Below are 17834 nucleotides of genomic sequence, written 5' to 3' on the forward strand. Positions count from 1 at the left end.
AATAAAGTTTTTATCATCTTTGTAGCTTTTCTTGTAGCCTTAGGAACTACAATGCTCATTTTTACTTTCTCCTTCACCTCTTCATAGGTTCCATACCTTAGTTCAGTTGCATGCCTTGGAAATGATAGGTAGGCATCAATTTGTTGCTGTGTGATATCATAATCAATTTCATAACCCATTGGTTGCAATGACTGAATCCTTGGTTCAACAACATTTAGATAGCAATAATCTGTGTCAACTTCAAAACATATATTGTCCTTGTATTTTTTGACCAGCTGTGATGGGATCCTATACCTGTTGTGCATTTTCTCTTGGAATTTGCTAAAATAATCATCCATGATATCATTAAAGTTATCTCCTAACTTCTTGATGTAATCATTGATCTGATGGGTGATAGGTCGGTGTAGCTCCCATACTACTTTACTGACTGAGGGAAAGAACTTCTCAAAATAGGTAGTGAACCGAACTTTAGTGTGTTTGTCAAGTTGTTCTTCTTCAGCTTCCTTATTGTGTTCAGGTTCTCAAATAAGTTCTTTAGTAGCACTTCACATAAGTCTACTTTCATTCCCTTCTTTACTATTTTGTAGGCCAGGTCCACTACAGCACATGGTACACTGTTTTCCCTTGCAGATTGGAAGAAACAGTAACCAATAACTCTGATTGCAAATTTTAGTTCAGCATCAGTGCCATTATTCAATTTCAGTCCTCGGTAATCGGATTCTACTCTAGTTAGACTAATTAGCTCCTTTTGTGATATCATTTTATGTGCACGAGCACGATCGTAGATGGGATATCCGGTTATTAGGTGAATGACTTCCTTCGTGATCTTGAATGGTTGCTCTTGTAGCCACATGAAATCATCATGTACTCTGCTCAATACAAACTTAACCCTTTGGGGTTTGAACACACGAGGATAGACTAGGGCTTCAGTTAATCCCTTGATTCTGATATGTTCAAATTTACTATCCAGTTTTCCATCAGTGCACAGTTCATCATATGTGTCACTAATCTCTACATGACTGAGTTCCTCAACATGGCACTTGGTAAAGAATCTGACATCTTCTACCAATAAGACTTGATCCAGGATGAGTGAAAATGCAGTTTTATCATCCGGTTTTGAGGTGACTTTAGGAGTTAGGGAATACTTCAGAGATGGCTTCTCCACATTTTGGACAACTACAGGGTCTTGGATCTTGGGCGCCATGGTAGATCTCGAGTAAAATTCGATAGGTTATCCTTAGGGTTTACAAGTGACTTACTCTTCACACTCGGTAGACACTAGCAATTTGACTAGATCGGAAACCAGCTAAACAGTGTGAATAGATTGATGTAAATACCTCGAATATTTTCTTTGAATGAAGTTTGATCGCTTTGATTCACTTTGCTCTACTTCTCAAAAACTTGGGTGATTGATAATGACCGCGAAAACACTTTTAAGTACTCAAAAATACCTTATCGGGCTCTATGCAAGTTAGGTCAAGATATTAAATGCACTCAGTTCACCTTTTACCAATTTACTCCATATTCTGTTTTCACTGAGTACCCAACTTTGCTTTGTTAACCGACTTGACAGGTTTCCTGTATACACCGACTTGATAGGTTTCCTGTATAGTATGCAAATTAACTAATTGCATCTTATCTATGCAGATTTTGAATTCTTGATCATAATAAAATAGGAATTGTTATGATTTAACTTTTAAAGAATACAGTCCCTTCATACCTTTTCTTGACTAATTTGAAATCGGTGCACCTAACTTGGTAGGTAAGGTGCTTTCTTCATCAGACATAATTTCTTTCTTTTTCCAAATCATCCTGAATTTTTCTTTTATCTCCTTAGTGTCTCTTCTTGGTTGATCTCTGCAATCTCCAGCTAAATGTCCATCTTTGTGACAATGAAAACATGCCATACCGGGATTTCTCCATGATCTCTGGTTGTTCATTCCAAACCTTATAAAATAGTTGGCACTTATATGTCCATATCTTCCACAACATTTGCACCATATCCTTGTATTGTAATCCCATGGTACTGCTGCATATTATCGGTAAGGATCTGTGTGAGTTCGGTAACCTCCAGTGTTTGCTCGGTGTGGATACTTCATGTAGTTCTTTTGCTTAAACCAACACTTCTCGGTACTATGTCCATATCTATTGCAGTTTTTACAAAAGCTTTTGAATTTTGCCTTCTAATGGTTGTTAATAGACTTTGTCCTACATTGATTAGGTATGTGACCATATTTATTGCAATTATAACAATATCCATTGGACTTAGAGATATATGGTTGCTTACCTTTTCTGATCTGGCATATTGGCAGTATGACCTTGATGTCCACAGTAGTAGCAAATAGGCTTCTTCCTTTTGATGTTATTCCTTTTTCCAGCTTGTTTTGATGCTTCTCCTCTCTCAGTAGTATGAATTCCTTTCTTGGTAGAGTCTTTTCCTTTGTAACCGAGTCCTCCATCTTTGTAGAGTCTTTTTGTATTCAGTTGCTCATCCAACATCTTTGATGCTTCATAATTTTTCTCCAATGATTCTTTGGATTTCTTTTATGTTTCAAGTTCACCAGTCAACCTTGATACTTCAAGTTTCAATGATTGATTTTCATCATTCTTCAGAATTGCTTCATGATGTGCATAACCTAGTTGATCTGTCATATTTTGTTGAATACCAGTTAATCTTATGATTTCATCATCCTTATCAGATACTAGAGCTTCAAGTTGTTGTTTCTCTCTTTGTAGATCTCTTGCTTTATCCTCTGCTATCCTTAATGCATCTAGATTTCCAGTCATTTGTGTACTGAAATGTTCATGTTCTCTTTTCATTGCTTTTAGTTGATCAGCCAATGCTTTGTTCTTTTCTTTCAACATTCCAATCATTTCTTCAGTTTCTTCAGATATACTATTCTCAGATGATGTCTCGATTTGTTCCACTAGCTCTTGAGAATCCTGCAAGTCATCAGATAATCTTCTCCTTACTTTCAGAGATTTTTACATTTGCCTCTGCATGTTTGCAATCACTTGTTTTGCATTATCTAGCTCTTCTTGAAGATGCACAATCCTCCAAGATTGTTTGTAGCCTTCCATTGCTAAGATCTTTCTCTTTAGGTAGTTAAACCCTTTTCCAAGATTTAAGCTCTGATACCAATTATTAGGCCCACTATAGAAAGCTAATGTACTGAGAGGGGAGGGGTGAATCAGTACTCCAAAACTTTTCTCTGATAATAACCTTACTATTATGCATAAACAAAGTAGTGCAGTAACATAAAATAAAACTATAATCAACAGATAACAATCATACATGATTCACTCCATAACACATATATTTTGGTCACACAGAAACTCTTGGTTAGAGAGAAAAACTGCGGTGGGGATGGCACCCACAACTTCACTATTGCAATAATAAAGAATGCTCAGTTAGAGCTACATTTAGCTATTTCTGATAGCTTACCCTGTTAGGAGTATTAAGATTAGTTAGATCTACCTTACTAAAGGATTTTTATAACACTATATAAGTGTAGCACCTTGTTAAAGGATTTACAATTTATAGACTTGGTTAGAGTCTTTTACCCTGTTAAAGGTTTCTCTTACAACTTCAAAATATTACAATATAATTATTACAAATATCTGCAACTTTACATCTGAAATGCTAAAGCAAATTCTATGTGCTCTGAATAAGATTACCTAGCTTATAGCATACCTCGGTAACCCATAATGAAACTTGGTAAACCCTTCTATTTACTCTATTCTTTGACTGTTCACTGATAATCTTCTCAATGACCTCTCTATGTCTCTGTAATAGTCTTCCTTCATGCATACACACTGCTCTCTCATTGCATCTCATATCACATCATGTCATCTCTCTTTTTTTTTTAACCCTAGAATCATGTTGTATATATAGATCTCTTACCACGGTGATCTGATTCATTGCTTTGATCTTACAAAAAGATTCTTCGAATGAATAACTAAACAAAATATCTCATAGGTTAGATTGGCCTTGTAATCATACACAATCTCATAGTGCAATTTCCAATGCAAAAACGGTTAGATGTGCCTCGATCTTGTAACACGTTTTCATGTGCATGTCAAGGTTCAATGTATCTGGTAAAACATTTCACTCGGTGAATATCAACTCGATGAGTTAACTTTACCACTCGGTAGCCATGAAACTTTACTCTGTAAACAGCTCGGTGAATACTATGTTCTGTGACTGCTTTCTTCAGTAACTGACTATACTGTTCATACCGACTTCTCTGTGTGTACCGACTGCATGATTCAGTAATACTAACCGACTAGAATATAGTATGACTTTGGATATGAAACTAATGGCAATTTGATAAGTAGTAACACAGGAATCAAGAGAGAAGTCGACACTACCAAAGAATCAACTTTAGAATTGAATTCATGTGGGATGGCTTCAATAGAAAAAGCGTCAAAGCCTTCAATTTCATCCCATACCTTATTCCGGTAGTGCTTTAATCTTTCATTCTTTATAGTGAATAACCCTCTTATTTTACAATCAACTCGACATCTCCTTTTACACGTAACAGTTTCACTCCCAATTTCTTTGCTTCAACTATTCCTAACAATAGGGCCTCATATTCAGCAGTATATTTTATGTTCTTAAACTCCATCTTGAAGGAGAAAGGAATATGTGTGATAACCCCTACGATATCGCGAGATGTAAAATCACTTGCGGGGTTAAGGATATTGTAAAGGAATAAATTAAAATAAATAATCTAAAGGAAATATATTTAATTTATTTAATAAAGGGAATATTATTTAAATAATTAATATTTCAATGGAAAGGTATTTAAATATATTCTTGATATGTAATATCGAATATATTTAAAAGAAATGTATATATTTTAAAAAATGAAATTATATTTTTTTGAAATGTAATTAATATTTAATATATTAAAAAGAAATAATATATGAAATGCAATTAATATTTAATATATTAAAAAGAAATAATATACTATATGAAATGAAATTAATACTTAAAAAGAAATATTATAATATATGAAATGCAACATTTATATTTTATATATTAATATTTAACTTGAAAGGGGGGAACGAGGTATCCCAAACGGGTTGGGTTACCTCCGCACCCCTTCATGCGGAAGGGGCCCGTGGAGGGACACAACCCCTCATGGGTTATAAAGGGAGGCAGTGGTCAAAGGAGGAAGGGAGGAGAGCAGACAGCAGGGAAAAGGAAGGAGGTCAATGGACAGCAAGGTAAGAATCCTGCCCTATATTAAATAAAAGGTATAGTTTATGAAAGGTTTTTATTATTACTAATATTAATAGGTAGTATTAAGGGTAAAGAATCATTAATATTAGTTAGTAATAATTAATGAACAACGGGTAATGGGTAAGGTCCATTGATAGGTAATGTTCATGGTGGTCTAGTGAATATTTATACACATCGTAAGGTATAGTATTCACTAGTCATAAAATAAGGATAAAATGTAATCTTGTAAATGTTATATACATAGGTTGCATATCAAGAAGGATTATGAATGCAAGGTATTTTAAGAAACATATTGCAAATGTGAAGGATGGAAAATCATGTTGATATATATATATATATATAAATTAATTAAAGAATGCATTAGGAATTCATGTTAACATAAAGGATCATTTATGAACTGAAAATGTTATGCAATTACATGGCTTGGTTGACTCAAACTCAACCAAGAAGAGAAGGATCGGGTCAATCCCCTTTGAGGACTTGGATGATGGAGGCATCATCCAAGACAAGGAAAGACAAGGGTCTTCCTTGGCTAGCTTGGGTGTAAGAGGTTATACCCAAGATAGGACTCAAAGGTCGGATCGATCCCCTCTGTGGACTTGGATGATGAAGGCATCACCCAAGGCAAGGAAAGACAAGGGTCTTCCTTGGAGGGCTTGGGTGTAAGAGGTTACACCCAAGACAAGATTTGAATTCATCTTCAATTTCCTGAAGGGCTTGGGACCAAGGGGTTCCAAGAAGGTGAGCCTCACGACCACCTAAGAACATACTTACGTATGGCATTGTATCCTTTTTTTTAGATAGGAATTATGATTATGTTAATTGAGCATTGAAGTTAGATTGCAATTTGGATTATATATATATGTTTGTTATGTTCTAATAATCTATTTTGCAGGTTAATGATCTCTAACTAGTAGGGACATTACAGTGGTATCAGAGCATAATCCTGCCATCCTGTGGGAAATGTTGCTTGTTTATGATCACATATCAGAGGAAGAAAGGAGAAAAAGCAATGGTTGGTCAACTAGCCAAACAGTTCCAGACCTCGTGGAGCAAACTAATGAGAAATTTGAAAGAATGAGCTAGTTAATCCTCCAAAGTACCAACAGCAACAATAGAGATATGTCAAACCCTAGAAGAGAGACACACTCTAATCATGCTGACAACGAACGATCGCCTCAGAGTTCTAGGCAAACAATTCCCGAATTTCTCCTTAGGGAAGAACATGTGAGGGAGGAGGAGGAACCGGCCATACTTGGGGTGGAAGAAATCATCGAAATTTATGCTAGGTTGGAACTAGAAGTTCAGAGGGTGGTGTCCTTCAGGGATTTCTATGAGTCCAAGACTAATGAGAGTAGAAGGAATAAAATGATGTGTAACGACCTCAAAGCTAAAACTAACAAAATGTCCCTACCCTATTTTGATGGGGCAGGGAAGGATGTGGCCCAAGCTTTGGTACAAAAATTAGACACCTACCTATCATACAGTCCAATGACCGAAGGAGATGCTATAAAATTTCCCATATTACATTTAACTGGCAATGCCCATAATTGGTGGCATAACGGTCTCATTACCCTAGGACACAAAAACATCTCCACCTACAATGAGTTTACCCAAAGGCTCATCAGCCGATTCGACCAAAAAGATTCCAAATGGTACTTCCAAGAGCTAACACACCTTAAGCAAGTAGGGACCATTGAAGATTATGTAGATCAATTCTAAAACTTGTCAGTAATGGTCCTTGACCTATCCCAGAAAAGGCTTACCTACATGTTCTTAGAAGGGTTGAAGGACCCCATTAAGAATTTTGTTAAACCCCTAGAACCACAAAACTTAGGAGAAGCCATTAAGAAAACCAGGATGGTCGAATTTAATGCCCCCAAGAATACCTCAACCAAAACTCCACATAGGAATGAGGGACCCCAGAGAGACTACCGGGAAAAACCTTACCACTTGTGCAAAAAACCTTGGAGCTTTAATCACTAATACAACGAAAGAGACGAGCTCATGGAGAAAGGGTTATGCTTCAAATGCAAGGCCCCATGGGTGAGAGGCCATGATTGTAAAAGAGGATAGTTAAATAACATAGAAGAAATACAAGATGAGGAAAGACCTTATAAAAGAACCAGATTTGAAAATAATACACCTAGTACTTTGGCAGTAATCACTCAAGGAAGTGAGAATAGATGTTTTAGACTCAAAGGGACTATCAAGGGGCAGAAAGTAATCGCATTAGTGGACACCGGAGCCTCCCATGACTTCATTAGCAAACATTTAGTAGCAAAGAGATGATTAAAGACCCAAGAATTTGAAGGATTTGAAGTGATCATGGGCAACGGAGTCCTGGACAAGTGCACTCAAATTATACCCCAATTGGAAGTCACCCTGGGAGGACATACCATTACAAGGAACTTCTTTGTGGTAAACCTAGAGAATGATATCATTTTGGGAATGCCATGGATAAATTCATTGGGAAGATTTACCATGGATAGTCCAAATCGAGAGATGTGCTTCTAGCATGAAGGAAGGGAGATGACATTGAAGGGAATTCCTGACGGCTCTCCAAAAATAGTATCATGCAACAAAATGGAGAAAATCCTTAGACACGATCAAGGAGAGTGGGTTGCCCAATGTATGATCTTGGACAAATCTCCAACCGAAGACAAATCTCCAACCGAAGGCCAAGTCATTCAAAGGGATATACAACCTATCCTTAGAAGACACAAAAAGGTCTTCGAGGACATTCCCTCGGGGTTACCCCCAAAAAGGGGATTTAAGCATTCCATTGAATTAGAGGAAGGAGCAAAACCTGTCATTACCACTCCTTACTGCCACCCACACAAGTTCAAAGAGGAGATTGAAAAAACCATAAAGGAATTATTAGAAATGGGACACATCCAACCAAGCAACAACCCTTTTGCTTCATCAGTAGTATTGGTTAAGAAGAAAGATGGAACTATGAGAATGTGCATAGATTACCAGGCCTTGAATAAAAAGACTATAAAAAATAGGTACCCTATCCCAAGGATTGATGAACTAATGGATGAACTACATGGAGCAAAATACGTCTCTAAAATTGAGCTAAGGTCAGGATATCATTAGATTAGAATGAGGGAAGAGGATATTCCCAAAATAGCATTCAGATGTCACTATGGACATTTTGAGTTTTTGGTCATGCTGTTTGGTCTCACTAACGCTCCAGCCACCTTTCAGTCATGTATGAATCATATGTTTAGGCAACAGTTGAGGAAATTTCTTCTAACATTCTTTGATGACATACTCATTTACAACAAAACATGGGAAGAACACCTCCTGCACATCAGAGAGGTATTAAACATTTTGGAGTCTAAATCATTATATGCTAAAGCCTCCAAATGAGAATTTGGGATGAAAGAAATCATTTACTTGGGACACAAAATTAGTGAAGCGGGAGTAAGTGTAGATGAAGAGAAGATCAAAGCCATCAAGGAATGGCTCACCCCTAGAACCTTAACACAGTTAAGGGGATTTGTGGGACTATGCAGCTACTATAGATGCTTTGTAAAAGGGTTCTCCAAAATTGTAGCACCCCTTACCGATCTAACAAAGAAAGGGGCTTTTGCATGGAATGACTAGGCTCAACAGGCCTTTGAATAACTCAAAATAACCATGAGCACTTGTCCAGTATTAGCCATTCTCAACTTCTCTATATCATTTGAACTACAATGTCATGCATCAGGGGAGGGAATTGGGGCCCTAATCATGCAAAAGAAACACCCCATAGCTTTTGAGAGTCATAAACTTTCCGTAGCAGAAAGACTCTATTCTATCTATGACAAAGAAATGCTAGCCATAATGCACGCCTTGGCCAAGTTTTGCCAATACCTTGTCTGTGGGAGGTTTGGTATGAAAACTAATCATAACAGCCTACGCTTCTTCCTGAGCTAGAAGGACCTTAATGATAGTGTAGCTAGGAAATCGGAAATCATCAAAGCAAATAGTATTAGTAATCTAGCTCAATCACGAAAGCTCAAATGCAATGATCAATCCTAAACACACTCAATAAAGACATGAAAACAAGACATCAATTCAAACGCAAACCATTGCAAACTTGAATGTCTCCTTCATGTGGCTCCATTGTCCTTCTTTCTCCTTCAAATAGCTTTGTTTGTAGATCTCACCTACTAGTGCATAAGCATGATATGAAAGCAAGTAGACAAGATTGTAGCGCAAGAATACTTGAAGCGTGATTGATTCGACCAGGTAGGGATCTTGATTGAAGAAATTTATCCAATTTATAGAAAAATTGGAGAAAAGATCAAATTAGCATGAAGAGATTCGAATGGAAATTGCAAATCAAGAATGTCAATTATGACAAATTATGACAAATTTGCACTTTCTATGCAAGATTAATTGATTGATAATTATGACAAAATTATGACAAATTTCTATGTCAAAATTGATTGATTGTCAATTATGACAAATTATGACAAATTGAAATGTCATTCCCATGAAATTAGGAGGAAAATAGGAGAGAATTGAAAAATAGATGAAATAGAAATTAGGAAATTAGGAATTAGAAATTGATAAAAAATTAGGAAATTAAGAATTAGGAGAAATTAGGTAAATCAATTAATAATTTGTCATTTATTAATTAATTCACAAAAAGAGGAATAATTAGTTAGCCAATTAAATAAACATTTAATTGTGACACGAAGACTTAGGATAAACAAATAATTTATTAATCCTAGAGGGGGAAATGACAAACAAGGTTAAATGAATAAAATCATGAAACCCTAAAAGATGAATTAGAAATGCAAGGATGACAATTAGGTCCTGACAAAAGATAATTGACGTCGATTCGATTTGATCATGATTCTGACTTGATAAATGATCAATGCTGATAAGTGATTTGATTGATAAATGCGCCAATTGACGAGGAACAATGACTAATTGATCCAAATTGACATAATTGAGAAAGACAATGATCGATGACAAATCGATTGCAAAATGACAAAATTGACAAGAAGACAAGGATCGATGACAAAAATAGATTGCAAAACGACAAGATTGAAAATGTCAATGATCGATGACAAATCGATCACAAGACAACAAGATTGATGACAAATTGATCAAAAGACAAGGATCGATGACAAATCGATCGCAAGATAATAAGATTGAAAACGACAATGATCGATGACAAATCGATCGCATGATGACAAGATTGATAAGAGGACAAAACCCTAATTAGGATTGACGATGTCCAAAATGATGATAAATGAATACGCACATTGATGCGATAGGATAAGATTGACCAAAATCATGACAAATATTGTTATCGACAAGACCAAATTTGAAAGCAAGAAAAATGAGGAATGCAGAAGGACTCAATGCTCGCAAATGATAAAGACTAAGTGCGAATCATAGGAGAAATGTTAATGCGACGCAAAAACCCTAAAATAAGGCAATGCGCAAATGTTAAAGTATGATTCCGCAAGCATTGACCATTTTTAGATGTCTACATTTTGCCCCTCTTTGAGACAATGCGATTTTAAGCATTGTTTCAAAGAACAATAATGAAAATGCCCCAGACAATAACAATGACATATGCATGCCCCCTCGAGGAATTGGCCGGAAACATCCAAAAAAGAGGTCAATTGATCGATAAGAATGATAGAACATGATAGGAGCAAACAGACTGATAATCGGAGATCGGATGCATGAAGGACAAGCAATTGAAAGCGCAAAAGACCACGACCAACATGAGATGGAGAGAGTGCACGTCCATCTATGCACTGATAAAGATCTATAAATGAGACAAAGAGAGTGAAAATTGCTCATTTGCACTAGCCAAAGAGGAGGATTTGTTGCTCTGGAAAAGGACACTTGTAGAGAGATGGCAAACATTCCAATGGCAGATCACCTCGGAGAATGTGTACGCACGTACAGATGACCGAATGACATGGGAGTAGCGGTATGTATCTCAAAAACCCATATTTTCAATTGTATGAATTTGACTGGCTTGCGGGACATTGCGGGGCCCATAGGGAATGCAGAAACTGACTTCTGCGCTTGTGTAGGGGACACAGGCATAGGTTGTGTTACACAGGCACAAGACTTATCACACAGGCGCAGTTGTGCATTGTGAACCCTAATTTAGTCAAAAATGGCATGCGAATGATCTGAAAAGGGGGGATAAAGATAAGATAGGGCAAAAGAGATTAGAAACACCCTGATTTGTGGATGAAATGAGGAAATGCAACCCATAGGAGAAAACCCTAAAATTGACAAAATATGCCCCAATTGTGATGCAGAGTCGACAGTATCCATTGATCACACGGGAGAACCAACCGGACTGCTTCATGTTACGACATAGACTCAGGAGCATGGACAAAGATACATTAGCAGGACTTGGAATATACTATATCACATTCATGCCCGAGATTAGGGCAAACACAGGACTACTGACCGCATTGGCAGAGCGATGGCATTCGAACACCTCCTCCTTCCATCTGGCGACTGGAGAAGTGACTGTGACACTAGAGGATGTATGGCGTATCCTCCACATTTCGATTCATGGGGAGATGATAGAGTATGACCTAGTGACAGGGAGAGATGCTTTGTGCAGATTATTTGAGTGTGACACAGATGATCTGGATATCATAGAGAGGGAGATTGGCTGGGAGACAATGGCATCAGAGTATGATCGATGATATGTGGTGATAGTAGTGGTGATAGCATGTCTACTAGCAGGAGACAGACGAGGACATGGATTCCCGATTGGATGGGGAAGAGTGCTAGAGTGGATGGTGACAGAGGGGATGGCGTACACATGGGGACCATGTGTACTGGCTATGCTATATTTTCAGTTGCATCAGATAGCATATTAGGGAGTGCAGACTTTGAGCTATGGAGTCACATTGTTATAGGTATGGGAATTCGAGCACATAGCCATATGTCGACCGATTGCAGAGAGATAGGTATTACCACATCAACCATATGTGTACTGCTATGGTGGAGCACTGAGACAGGGTTTGTTTGGATACATATTGTATTGGCAACACGAGCTAGACTGACTGAGAGAGTTCACATGGAGGCCATATCGTGATTGCCCTAGATGGTCAGATGATAGTGATGAGCTACCGTATTGTAGACAAGAGAGGTACTTGATTGGGTGACGAGTGAATCACCAAAGAGTGATTGAGATGTACCTGCTAGAGAGAGTCAGACGACAGTTTGGAGAGAGGTAGGATGTACCTAAGAGGACTGCACACTTTGCTCGATCTCACAGAGAGACGAGTCAGTGGGGGAGTATGATTCAGCCACACATAGCATATGCTGACTTCACATAGCTATAGCAGAGACAGTGGGATTGGAGATCAGATGTGGAGGACGCCAGGATGACAGAGGAGTATGAGAGATGGTTTGCACGACAATGACCAGTGCCATTGATAGATCTTGACATTCCGGTACCGAGGAGATAGGAGGACTTCCCACTCACAGGAGAGGAGGAGGGAGATGATGAGGATGAGGAGGATGAGAGCGGTGATGAGGATGAGGGGGATGATGAGGACGGAGATGATGATGGGGATGATGATTATGAGCCAGATTCAGCTGATCTGGAGCCATTGCAGGATATACCCATAGAGCCAGAGAGAGCTAGCATAGAGGAGATGGAGATGTGTAGGGCTACCATAGCGAGTCAGCATGATCACATTGCAACTTTAGAGAGACAGAATGCCATCTTGAGGATAGAGCAGGATCAGTTCAGAGCGAAGATAGCCAGACTTACAGCAGCTCAAGATACAGTAGTAGCTCAGGCACAGTGAGAAGAATAGAGAGTCACTGAGTATATTGGGTCAATTAGGGATGCCAGTGCATGTGAGATGGCACAGATGTTGGTAGCAACCGGAGAGGAGATACGCCATTGGAGGACACTATATGAGAGTGCAGTCCCACTAGAGCAAAGAGCAGCTTCATATCGGGCATGATCGAGGACAGAGAGTAGGGCACGCTCTCGGAGGTCAGTGAGCAGCATGGGGGTGAGTGGACCTATGAGACCACCACAGCTAGGACCAGGAGGGACATCATCCTTGAGACATGGTAGGGATGAGGAGGACAGAGGGAGCACCCAGTGACAGAGGCACATGCTCCTTTTGATGGACAGATGTAGTTTGACATTATGTAGTCAGCCTACGGGCCATACTTAGGACAGACAGTCCAATTTTTGTACTCCGATATTATTTGGATATATGATATGATATGCATCGATATGATGGAATGCAATGTGTTATGACTTATAGTTGTTTTCTATGTATGGAGGGCTTATGCACTGTTGATGTGGAACATGTATGAATACATTTTTTATGTATTTTTGATGCATTTATAATATGAAATGGATAAAATGCTTGATGTGAGGCTTGATGTAATGCAAATGTACTAACCAAATGGATGCAGGATGCAACATATGTGTGTGGAGAAATTGGAGCACTAGACCGAACTGACTATCTGAATTGATGGAAGAAATGTTAGTAAGAAGAAATGAGACAAAGGACAGTTAGAGATGAAGAAAAACTTGCTTTCAGTAATGCACTTTGTAGGTGAGAACCTTTATTTTAATGTAGCAAAATGGATGCGTAGCATCATGGCATTGAAGGCCAGAGCTGAAATGCAACCCTTTTTGCAAAAGACAGACACATAATAGACAAACAGCAATCACAAGAAAAAAGAAAGGGACCATGAACCATCTCAGTCACTCTAAATCACTCAGTGACATCATCGAGCAACATAGGAACATGATCAAAGCCAAAGATAAATCAGTAAAAAGATAAGATGCACAAATTCCAACAAGTCAAACAAACATCTTGATCTTCATTGTCAAAAGTTGAAAGTGCTGATAGGACTATCATGCTGTCTGGTTTTAGGGAATGCGGTACCCCATCTAAGACAGGACACAATCTGGTTTCAAGTATACCACACCCTATATAAGACCCATGATAGTAGTGACAAGGACAGATGATATTGATGTTGATTGATTGATATGACAATTTTGATCAGTTTGAATGTCTGGTTTGATGGAAAAGTTCATCTGTTAATGTGTGATTCCATTAAAGCACAATGTGTGATTGCGAGTCGTTGGAGGGATGCTTAGTGATTTGTCTTATGCACAAAAGGGATATATATTTTTTTTGTTTTGCTTTTCGAGTTTTTATAATTTTTTTGTGTTCATTTTTTTCAGGACATTATTTGATTTTTTAGGGATTTTTTTTAGGACATTATTTGATTTTTAGAGATTTTTTCAGGACATTATTTGATGTTTAGGGATTTTTTTTTTCAAGACATTTTTCAATTTTTTTGAATTATTTTAGGACATTTTTCAATTTTTTTGGATTATTTCAGGACATTTTTCAGTTTTTTTTGGATTATTTCAGGACATTTTTCAATTTTTTTGAATTATTTCAGGACATTTTTCAATTTTTAAAAGTTCCAGTGATTGATCATGACAAGGGGAACACACTCAATGCACATTTGAAAGAAATATGTACAAGAAACCGGAGTATGCAAGACAATGATGTTGACCAATCACAGGCCTAGAACAGAACATTGGGTCAAGACAAAGATAGACATGATAAACCGGCCAAGAGAAAGCATAGCTAGAGGTCATGACAGATGACGGAGCAATGATCTCGTTACACATGGCGCGTGATTGCCAGGTTTTCACCATGGTACTTGCCCAAAGCACCTGTTTGCCAGGTTTTCACTAGAGGGCGAATAATTTTTCTTTACTTTTTTGCTCTTTTTCTCTTTTTTTTTTTTCACTTTTTTTGTATTTTTTTTGCTTTTTTTGATTTTTTTGTATTTTATGCTTTTTTGATTTTTTTGTATTTTTTCAGATCATACTTGAAGAAGTGCTGATAGAAAATTATGCCCAGTACTTGCGAAGGTGCATGCTATTGACAAGATCAGACAAAGGTTCACCTTCTGGAGTGGCATGCTGATATGCCCCCGAGCCATAGGCTACAGTCACTATGAAAGGCCCAACCCAATTAGGTTCAAACTTGCCTTTGATGATGTCGGTAGACTGTGCATTCTTAGGGTTTGCCTTTAAAACCAGATCTCCCACTTCGAAGTGTCACCCTTTGACCTTCTTATTATAAGAGCGACAGAGACGATTTTGATATGCTTGCAAATGTGTCAGGGTTGTCTGACGTTTCCCATCTAACATCTCAAGCTGATGCAACCGAGAGACTCTGTGCATCTCATCATCAATCAGATGTTGCAAGGAAACATGCAAGGAAGCAATCTCCACTTCCAAGGGTAAAATGGCTTCCGTACCATACACCAAGGAATAAGGTGTTGCGCCAGTAGGTGTGTGGATAGAAGTGCGATAGGCCCATAGTGTTGGATTCAACTGTACATGCCAATCTTGACCAGCATCATTGACAACCTTTTTCAGGATCTTGATAATGGTTTTATTTGATGCTTTGGCTTGACCATTACCCTGTGGATAGTATGGACTGGAGAAACAGTGTTGGATATGAAACTTTTCACAGAGTTCCTTGACATCTTTATTCTTGAAGGGACGACCATTATCTGTGACTATGGCAAGGGGAACCCCATATCTGCATATGATATAATTCAATAGGAATTTTGAAATTTGCACACCAGTGATATAGGTCATGGGGATAGCCTCGATCCATTTTGTAAAATACCCTATGGCTGTAATGATGAACTTGTGTCCATTTGCAGATGTCGGGTGAATCTTGCCAATAAGATCCAATCCCCATTGAGAAAAGGGCCACGAAGATATGACAGAATGAAGCTCTTGGGCTGGTGCATGAATGTAGTTTCCATGGATCTGGCATTTGTAGCACTTCTTAACAAAATCATGAACATCCTTTTCCAGAGTGGGCCAATAATACCCAGCACGAATCAACTTTTTGGCTAAGCTCAGACCATTGAAATGGCCCCCACATATACCATCGTGAACCTCATGTAAAGCCATTTGTGCTTCATCAGAATCCAAACAACTGAGGAGGGTATGGTCAAAGGAACGACGGTAAAGGGTGTCGGCAATGATGACATATTTGGCCGTCTATTGGATGAAGGCTCGGCATTGGTTAGCGGAAACGTCAGGTGGTAAGGTTTGGGATTTCAAATATTGATATACATCATTGTACCACGGGGAGTTAGGACCAACAAGAACGCACATCACATCTACTATCGGAATGTCAAAAGAAGGAACAAGCAACTATTTGACCAAAAATTCACATTTGTCCATATTGTGGGGCATATTTAACATGGAAGCGATCGTAGCCATCGCATCTACCGACTTGTTTTGCATTCTTGGAACTTGACTGAAATGGATAGCCATGAATTTCGTCTTGAAGAAATATACCATATGCTTATAGGGAATAAGCTTTTCATCTTTTGTTTCATAGTCATCATTCACTTGTCGAATGACTAATTGAGAATCTCCATAGACTTGTAAATGTGTGATGTTCTAGTGGACCACTACTCAGAGTACTATGACCAGTGCTTCATACTCTACAATGTTATTGGTACAATGAAAAGTTATTCTATAGGACTTGGGAATAGCATCACCTTGAGGGGTGACAAATAAGATGCCTGCTCTGGACCCGAACTTGGTATGGGGTCCATCAAAGTATAACTTCCATTCATTAGAAGATGTGAGAGCAAAGACTGATTCATCTGGAAAATTGGTCAACATGGGATGATCATCATAAATAGGAGCCTCTGCAAGTTGATCTCTATGACTTGTCCTTTTATTGCCTTTCGCTCCATATACTCAATATCAAATTCATTGAGGATCATAACCCACTATGCTAGGCGACCCGTCAAAGCTGCTCTGCTAAGCAAGTATTTTAGGGGATCAATTTTTGCAACCAGCAATGTTTGGTGATTTAACATATAGTGTCGGAGCTTCTATGTTTCAAATACCACTGCTAAGCATGCCCGTTCAATAGTTGAATAATTCAGCTCATAGCCTACTAGTGTCCGGCTGATATAATAAATAGCTCGCTCTTTGTCGTTCTCATCTTGTTGGGCCAAGAGAACTCCTAGTGCCGTTTCAGTTGTAGAAATATACAATATAAATGGCTTTCCTTCTATAGGAGGCATTAGAATAGGCGGCGACAACAAATAGTCCTTGAGAGCTTGAAAGGCTGATTGACATTGCTCAGTCCATTTAAAAGCGACACCTTGATGCAATAGATGCTAGAATGGATGACATTTGTCTGCCAACTGAGCTATAAAGCGACAGATTGACTGTAGCTTTCCTTGCAGACTTCTTAGTTGATGGATATTAGAAGGAGGAGGCATATCCATTATTGCTTTAACCTTGACAGGGTTGACTTCAATGCCTCTGTGAGAAATAATGTACCCTAGTAATTTGCTAGTTGTGACACCAAAGACACACTTCTTTGGATTGAGTCTGAGCTTGTAGGTCTCCATTTGGTCAAAGATTGGGCCCAGGATGGCTAAATGACTATCTCTTGTGACAGATTTGCATAATAAGTCATCAACATAGTCCTCCATCAAAGTATGCATGAAATCATGGAAAATTGTCGTCATCGCTCTTTGATAT

The sequence above is a fragment of the Cryptomeria japonica genome, chromosome 1 (genome assembly GCF_030272615.1).
Source record: "Cryptomeria japonica chromosome 1, Sugi_1.0, whole genome shotgun sequence".
NCBI classification, from domain to species: Eukaryota; Viridiplantae; Streptophyta; class Pinopsida; order Cupressales; family Cupressaceae; genus Cryptomeria; species Cryptomeria japonica.